Source organism: Spermophilus citellus (genome assembly GCF_964194105.1).
Source record: "Spermophilus citellus genome assembly, chromosome: 2".
In the NCBI taxonomy this organism is placed as follows: Eukaryota; Metazoa; Chordata; class Mammalia; order Rodentia; family Sciuridae; genus Spermophilus; species Spermophilus citellus.
This window is the reverse complement of record NC_138183.1, coordinates 82358342-82367896: the sequence shown is the minus strand read 5'-3', so window position 1 is coordinate 82367896 and position 9555 is coordinate 82358342. Positions and strand designations below refer to the sequence as shown.

The 9555-nt window shown below is 40.9% G+C and overlaps 1 protein-coding gene across 2 annotated transcripts in view; it reads right to left on the bottom strand.

Annotated features, from left to right (window-relative positions):
• The window catches only part of LOC308642610 (centrosomal protein of 78 kDa-like), an 845412-nt gene that overhangs the window by 750393 nt on the left and 85464 nt on the right, over positions 1-9555 (bottom strand). The window lies entirely within an intron of this gene.

Genomic DNA, 9555 nt, shown 5'->3' with positions numbered 1-9555 from the left:
AAGCTTGCGTCCGCATTGGTCTCATTCACCAACCCTTTACGGTTACGATTGCTCCTCGCTTTCGGTGTTTCGTCCCCCTTTGGGATCAATGCAAGGCGCTCGGGAGATTGCACCAGCCGGCCGGCTTGGCTGAGCTGCCTTCTGAAGACGGTGGGCGGCGAGAAGAGGCTGGTCCTACCAAACTGTGTTCGCGCCTCTGAACCCTCATTTGGTTCCACTACCCCAACTCCGACCCAGCCTGTCTTTCTGGGCCGGATCCGGAGAAGCGATGCAAATCAGTCGCTCTTAATCCACCCATCTCTCTTCCACTAGCCTCTGGACTGGGCTGTGATAACTTTTTGTTCCAGAACCACAACAGTCATTAATTCACCAAACTTTTCTAAGCACCCTCACGACTGCCAGACTCAGTCTGGCAAGACACCCAAGATGCAAAGTCGAGAATGGAGGGAAGTGCGGGGGTGGGGGATGAGTGGATAAGATTCTTTGTACCCGCACTTGGACCCCTAGTTCCTGCAAGATGAAAGGATGGAGGTGTGTCCCAGGACTGTGGGTGGCTGCATGCCCCCAAGCAAATCCTTTAAAGTTACTGATTCTCCTTTCCCTTTTTGTGAAAGGACGAGCTGGAGGCTGGCGTTCTCTCTCGGGTTGCGCTAACTGTGAGTTCAGAAACGTGAGAAGATAACTAATAGGAATGTCATACACAGCGGAAGCCACAGACCAAGCCAGAGGAAGGAGGCACTGAGCCAAGCCCGGCACAGAGCCAGCGCAACTCAAATTTTTCCATATAGGTTCCCCTCTGGAAAGAACTCCAGTGGAGACTCACATGGAGATTTGAAACAGGGAGGCCCTCTTCTCTGCAGAAAGGAGTTCCTTTGAAGTCCAGACTTTCATCATTTAATGTGAATTTTACATCTACTTCGTAATTTATCTTAGCTTCTTTTGCTACGAAAATATCTTCCCAAGGTCTTTGAGTGAAATTTGGAGTGGCATTTTTGTAATCCCATCTAATCGCAGAAATGAAATTGGAGAAGGGAGGGGCAAAGTTGATTAAATGTGGCAGGATGTGCTATGATGACCATTAAAATCATTAAATGATGTAGGAATATGCCATGTGAAATAAAAATAAAATAAAAACTGTTTTCCCATCACCTCATCTCTTTGCACACAGCCAAAATAACAATACCCCAACTTAAAAAAATAAATAAAAATTTAAAATCCCACTTTCTTAGAGCCACAATTTCCGCTCTTTATTCTCCTAAACCAGAACATAAACAAATGCATTCAGATTTGGTCATTTAGCTTTCATTTGTAACTCAACACATTGTGCATTGCTACTACATGCAATGAAGACAGCAGGCATGGCACCTGCCCTTCTGAAGCTTCTGGTATTTAGAATAATTTTCCACTTTACAATTGTCATCCAATCAATGAGGCCTGCACAAATACACTCTATTTTATTTTATTTTTTCATGTCTTTTTATTAGTGGACTTTAATTTATTCCAATAGTTTTAGATTTATAGTAAAATTGAGATGACATCACATAATTTCCATGTGCACCTCTCAGCTTCCCCCACTATTAACATCACATGTTGGTATGCTACATTTATTATGATTAATGAACCAGTATTGGTGTATTAAGTCCATAGATTTCCTTAGTTTTTAACCTAATATCCTTATTCTGTCCTGGGGTCCACATCCTATTGACTTGCCATGTCTCCTTAGTCTCTGCATGACTGTGATGGTTTCTCATGGTTTTTTGGTTTTTGTTTGTTTGTTTGTTTGGGTTTTTGTTTTGTTTTGTTTTGTTTTGTCTCTCTTTGTACTGAAAGCTTCTTGTGTGTGAAGTAAGTCTCGTCATCCTCCACCCCCATATCCCATCACAATGCCTGACTGGACTTTCATGTAAAACATCTCAACACAAATACCCTCTTTAAACCACAACCTTCCTCTCCACAACTGGTCCACCTGATTCCTGCTAACTTTTTCTTTTTTCCAAAGCATGAATCACCTCACATGCTATATCATTAGTCCATTTATTACAAGCATTGCCTGTCTGGTAAAATGTAAGCTCTATGAGGGTTGCACTTTCTTCTTCTTGGTTTCCTGATATACCAAGAACAGTGCCTAGCCCAGGGTAAACTCATGATGGAGATTTCTTGAATGAAAGAATGAATTTATAAATAATGGATCTATTTCGATAATCACCCTAAACTAAAAAGAGGCCTATCTTGAAGTTCAAGTCTTTACCTCTAGAGACAGGAAACTATTTGCCCTTATGGGTTAATGTTCCCCTTCCCCATTTGGCATAGTTTCAAGAAGGTCTTCTCTTTCCTCATTCTCATAGTCTATTCTACCTCAGAACTTCTCCCTCTTTTTCTTCCCCTGCCCCCCTCCCACTCTCTTTGCCATCTTACCTTCCTTCCCATTTCAACTCCAAATAGGAACCTCCATCAACTGGTAATTGGAACTCAGGGCTCACAGTCTAGGCAGGTGTGGTGCCACTGAGCTACACTCCCAGCTCACAGTCAACTTTTCAAAACATGCATAAAGAGATCATGTAACTTCCCTGCTGAAAGCCCTCTAAAGGCTTCCCAACGCAGTGAGAACAACCACCAAACTTCTAATGGATCCACAAGACTATAACTGACCTGGTTCTTGGTTACCATTTGGCTCAGCCCTTAGCTGTCTCTCATAACTCAGCAGTCTCTGCAATAGTACTACCTATTTAGGGATCACCCCCTCACTAGGATGTAAATTCTCTGAAGAGCTGAGATTATGTTTGTATCTTCAGCATCAAGCATATTAGAAACTTGACAGATACTTCTTGAGTAAACATGTAAGACAGAAGAAAGGGAATAAATGTTTTGTTTTGGCTTTAGGGTATTTTTGCAGTGCTGGGGATGAAATCCAGGGCCTTGCACATGCTAGGCAAGTGGACTACCAGTGTTCCACCTTCTCAGCCCTTTATTCTTCAGAATTTCCTATGGTGGACATTTAAAAATTAATAATCATGTTTTGTTTTGTTTGGGGAGGGGGTTGTTATGGTTTTATGTGTTTGTTTCGCTACTGAGAATTGAACCCAGGGTGCTACATTCCAGTCCTTTTTATTTATATGTTGATACAGGGCATCATTAAGATGTTGAGGGTCTTCTTGCTAAATTGCTCAGGTTGGCCTTGAACTTGCAATCCTTCTGCCTCAGCCTCCTAAATCTCTGCAATTACAGGCATGCACCACCATGTCCAGCACATGCTTTTAAAAGTTGGATATTTTGAAAAAGTGGGGTGAGGATAGGCCTAACAACCATCAAAAAACCCTGAAGATCCAGGGGCACCCATTTGCAGCCTTTGAGAGCCTGTGGCTGCCAAGGCCCTTCTTCCTTTTTTCTGCCAAGGTTACATGCTTCATCGGGCACTAACATGTTGCCCTGCCACTAGAATTCTAGGTCAGTGCTTTTACTGACAAATGATGCTACATGTGGGAGATCACCAAAAACTTTGCTTCTATTCAACTTGCTTTAGTTCCAGTCACTCTTCTCTAGATTTGCACAACTATTCAAAGTTTACAGCAGACCTTGGCAAGGTGCAGACTGTGCAAGAGATGTGTTTTGTGAGGGAGAAGAGGTAGTTAGACGAACAGGGTGTTGCGTACATTTGTTTCCCAAACTCACAGTGCTGGAAGGAATCTTGGAATATCATCTAGAATCATCTACCCACACATTCTGACAGCCAACCTCTCACAGCATTGTCCTGAGGCAGTGAGGAGGGAAAATTACATTCCCTGTAAATCAGCACAAAGCTGTTCCCAGATGACAGGCCAAAGATTTGGAAAGAGGTTGACAGAACTGAGAAACAGAATGAAAAAAAAAATGTTTAATGCTATTTATATGAACTATGTACATCCCAGCATCCTTTGACTTGTATCATCCAAATGTAACTCTTTTTTTCTAATTTTTTTTGTAGTTGTAGATTGACAGAATGCCTTTATTTTATTTATATATGGTACTAAGGATCAAACCCAGTGCCTCGCACATGCTAGGCAAGCACTCTGCTACTGAGCTACAGCCCCAGCCCCCAAATGGCACTGTTAAGTAACAAAATGACTCAGTGTCCCCAAGCTGTTCCTCATGTCTCAAATCTCTAAATGGAAATAAATTTCCTTAGGGAGTTGAAGATAATTTTAATGAATCCTAACCAGATGTACTGACCATGTAGAATTCAGGAGACAAAAGAAACTGCATGAATTCTAAACTCTTCAGTTTACAGATCAAAGAAAATTACCAAATGTCCCAATGAATAGTAAAGGCAAAGATATCCACTCTCTTTCAAACAATACAGGATCATTTTCACATATCAAAATATGAAGTATTTTCATTGTGTCTTGTGTGCATGCATGTGTGTGTGTGTGTGTGTGTGTGTTGGATGTTGGGTTTTGGGAACTGAATTGTCAAATTCAGATCACAAATCCCAGGAGCAACTCCTTCACTTTTTGAAATGGCCCAAGGATATACCTGTGGAAGACTGTCCTTCCATCTGTGGCTTCATAGGTAAATCTTCTGTACCTTACTAGTAATACATTTTTTTTTTCATTTCATAGAAGGAAAAGGTAAAACCCAAATCAAGGATTTTCTTTCTTTTTTTTTTTTTTTTTTTTTTTTTTAGCGGTGCTGTGGATCAAACCCAGGGCCTCACGCCTGCTAGCTAAGTGCTCCACCACTGAGATACTTCCCCAGCCCCCAAATCGAGGATTTGTCCAGGATCATCAAGATTCTGGTCATTGAACCAAGGAAAGGACACCAAACTACTACATTTCCTTTCCAGAGAATATAATCCTCTGTGTTACGCACACTGCCCTATTTTTAAAGGTGATTTAAAGATAAAGACTTTTAAATTCTCCCAAGAAGGAGCCATCTCTGAGAGGTACAAACTGAACCTGAGCAATCAGATAAGATCTAGAAAATGAAGGGTGTGGGCAGGGAAGCCATTGCACAAGTCTGCGCCCTGCCCTACCCTGCCTCCTGGAGATGCTGCAGCTCCTCCTTCCTTCCAGTAGGAAGACAGGACTTCGCTTTTGTGGATTCTCACTGGTGAAGTCCTCCTATCCTACCAGCTTTGGATTTGATGCATGGTATCTTCTGCAGCCTTGGCTAAAGTTTTCCATTATTCTTTGTAGATCTATGGCTCTTTCCATGTGTTTATCACCAAGTTAGCTATTACCATTGGCCTGGTCTTCGACCTTGCTGCAACTGCTAAGTGTCATAGGGAAATGTTTAACTATCCTTAGGCTGTGGCTCAGAGGAGAAGCTATTGGTTTGCGATTAAAATATTGAGATTTGTTTACACAGAAGATCCAATAGTTGGGAGACTGTTCCTCTCTACTATTTGAACATTCACATGTGGTTTTAGTTCCTGAAGTAACCTCTGATGCTTTGCCTTTGCTTTCCTAGGTTTCCTTACTTAGGAAAAATGTTAATAGCATTTGTTGTTTACCTAAAAAAAAAAAAAAAAAAAAACTGTACTGTGAGAGAACTCAGAGCTCCTTCCCTAGCCCTATCTATTTATTTATTTATTTAGAAATTCTGAGACAGGGTGTCACCAAATCGCTTAGGATCTTACTAAGTTGCTGAGGCTGACCTCGAACTTCAGATTCTCCTACCTCTCAGGTTGCTGGGATTATAAGTATGCACCACAGCATTCAGCCATTTTTATTTTATTTTATTTTTTGTTGCAGATGGACACAATACCTTTATTTTGTTTTAGTTTTTTGTTTTGTTTTGTTTTTAATGTGGTGCTGGGGATCGAACCCAATGCCTCATGCATGCTAGGCAAACATTTTACCACTGAGCCACAACCCCAGCCCAGCATCCAACCATTTTTAAATGTTCAAATATTACAGAACTTCGAGTGTAGTCATCGACTATCCAGCTCTCCAGGACAACTTTAGTTTATAATTCGCATGGTTAAAAATATCAAACAGAGGCTGGGGTTGTGGCTCAGTGGTAGAGTGCTCGCCTAGCATTCACGAAGCACTGTGTTCGATCCTCAGCACCAGGTAAATGTAAAAGATAAAGATATTTTGTCCACCTAAAACTTAAGAATAAATAATTTTTTCAAAATCAAACATAAAACATGTGCATTGAAATTTTCCTTGTCCTTCACCTTCTAGGTTCTGCCTCAACTCCACTAGTAGCAAATTTTATGGGTTCTTTTGTTCCTTTCCAGTTTCTTTAGCAAATACAAATACATACATGTTCCCTCCCTACCACAGAATGTAGCATACTATATGCACTGCTTTGCGTCTTTCTTTAACATTCCAAATATTAAGCATATTTTGATTTTTCTTACTTAACATAAAACATATTAGAGACTATATGTACACATACATGTAGGTACATGTGGGTGCAAACACACAAACATACTTTTCTTTTGTTCTTTGTCTTACTAAACAAGATAAAGTATTTGACTGCTATACCTTACAAAGACATAAACCAGTGAGGGGGAAAACATCCATTTCTGAGATAACAGATTTGGATGAGAAGATGCTATTGATAGATGGCAGCAGAAGGTGGGGTCCGGACCTTAACTGAGAGGCAGAACTGCCCAGGCACATCTCTTGCTTATTCAGAAGACACTATGAGACTCTGTTGTTTTCAGAATCAACCCAAGTCCAGGATTCCTCTCCTCTGGGCATTTCTACTCTTTGACTCTTTTCTCACAAGGAAACAGAAATCACAGCATTTTAAGAGACAGCAAGTAGAGAATTTTTCCTTTTTTACTATTAAATATAGTATGAATAGAAATAAAATTATCAGCCTCTGAGAGTTAAGACTTATCAACCCAGGCTCCAGAGCTGATGAAGGTAGCCAGCCTTGGAATTGGTTTTGGTTTTGGTTTTGGTGCTGGAGTTTGAATCCAGGGCCTTGCACATGCTAAGTAAACACTCTACCACTGAGCTACATCCCTATGCCCAAGCCTTTGATTTTGTTTAATAGTTCATTAGAGCCTCTAAAAGCGCAATTGTTTCAAGAAATCCTCTGACACATTTTGTTATTTCTCCCAACATAAAAATTGAAAACTCACAGTGTGGGGCTGGGGTTGTGGCTCAGTGATAGAGTGCTCACCTAGCACACGTGAGGCACTGGGTTCAAACCTCAGCACCACATAAAAATGAAACAAAGATATTATGTCCATCTACAACTAAAAATAAAAAATAATTAAAAAAAGAAAATTTACAGTGTCAACAAATGACAATTTTTAAAAATTTGTTTTGACATTCCCCTAACCTCCACCACACACACACATTTCAAAGGAACAAATAAGCAAAGGACTAAGTCCTTTGAAAAGACACCCCGTTATTTTCGTTCATCACAACAGACAAGATATTTTTTGAACACAGGCACCCCAGTGTATTTTTTTTTAAGAACAAATAGTCCCAGTCTTTTAAACAGCTTTTAGGTTGCTATTTTGGGGGAACTCAGACCTACACAGGGAATTTTTCCAGTGTCTCCCATAATAGCAATTCAAACCACTTTTCAAACAGTACAACCAAATCTCTGGCTACATCCCCTTCTATCTTTGAGCTACTTCTATCTTGGGAAACTGTATCCAGTCTTGGAATATCCCCAAGACCATTTGACAGTTCTTTCTTTTGCCTTTTCTATACCCTACTCTGCTGTGATTTCTTTATTAAATTTCTGGATGTTTAATTAACTAGGGAGATATAGGATATGCATTTTTTTCCCTGACTTTGTTCCTCTGGCCAACCCAAGAAGAACAAAATGTTAAAGCCTTCTAAAAATGTAAGCAAGAATTGACTAAAAGAAAGAAAACCTGAAGGTGGAGGTGGAGTAAAATCCAAGACTCAATAGCATAATCAGATTGACACTGAGGTATATGAAAGAACATAAGAGCTGAAAGTGCCCCTTCAGACATTGTTGTCTAACCCCACATTTTACAGAGGATCTGAAAATAACTCACCCAAGATCAATGGCCCATTAATGGTTGAAGTAAACTGGTGCTCCCTCCTTTGTTCAGTGTTCCAGGGACCTTTTCCTGCTCTTTGTGGTTTTCTCTTGAAGGGAAGGTAATAGCCCAATTGGATGACAACTCCATCCTCAGAAGAGCGCCTCCTTCATCTGGAGAAATGCTAGGTGGACTGTGCTTGGTGCCCTGAGCTCCAACCCTGGAATTTAAAGTGACAGAAATCCAACTCCAGGTTAGGGATGTAGCTCAGTGGTAGAACCCTTGCCTATCATATGCAAGACCCTTGGGTTCAATCCCAAGCACCAAAAAAAGAAATAAAATAAATTCAACTCTGACCAGGTTAGCAGATTGAATCCATTCATAGAACTTAGACCCAAACCTCAGTGTGGGTGAACAAAAAACCCAGATGCCAGGAGGTTTGCATCTGTGGATGTCTTTCTTTCCTTATCTTTTCTTCTCTCACACATCATTTCATTCACTCAAACTGGCATTCACCTCAAGCCTGTGACCACAGTGACTGTGCCATCTTTGTCATTAGAGAAAAGACTCTCTCTCCTCTTGTTTCTAGGTTGAAAATCAACTCAGAATGACTTCAATGCCTTTGGGTCACACAGACCCCCACTCCTGCACTGTGAGATGCAGATTGCGTTAATCCGCTTTTCACTGATGTGAACAAATACCCAACAAGAACAACCTACAGGAGGAAAAGTTTTATGTCGGCTCATGGTTTCAGAGGTTCACTCCATAGCAGGCTGACTCATTTCTATGGGCCCCAAATGAGGCAGAACATCATGGCAGAAGGGTGTGGTGGAGGAGTGCAGCTCTATTCATGGCAGCCAGCAGAGGAGGAGGAAGAGGCCACTGGGAAGTGAACCATTCCAGTACCCAGCTCCTCCATTCATACCCACTTGTCTACAGTTACCACCCAGTCAGTCCATTCAAACTAGGTTGGACAGATTAGATTACGGCTCCCATCTTATCTCTGAATATTCCTACATTAACACAGGAATTTGGGGGGGGGCACCTTATATCCAAACCATAACACAGAGCAATACAATTGGCAGCATCCAATGAACCACAATACCATAGAGTGGGGGTAGTTCAAGCCCAAATGGAAATGTTCTTAGCAGAAGAGAGGCAGAAGGCTGAGAAGGTAAATGCCATATATCAACCTCGTCCTCCCTCCTCCTTTACACAGCTCTGCCCAGTGACAGCATCACAATTTTTGTCAACATTCAGAAACTTGAGAGTTTCGGGGATATGAACTGTCTCCCAGACATTCCAAGTCACTATTCACACAGGGAGTCCTCTTAGAAGGAGGTACTAGCCCACTGAAATCTACATTTCAATAGAAAATGAATGACACATTTTATCTCAAACCCAAGCGTGAGGTGAGGTTACAAAAACAAAAAGGTTTTATTTTAAAATCAGTAATTCATTGTGGCTCTGAATTGCATATGACTGCTAGACTCAGAAGACCATACATCATTGGAAATATCATACAAGAACGTTTTTGCTATCCTAGAGCTTTGGCAAAAAATAGAATAACAACAAAACCTTTCTTGCACATCCTG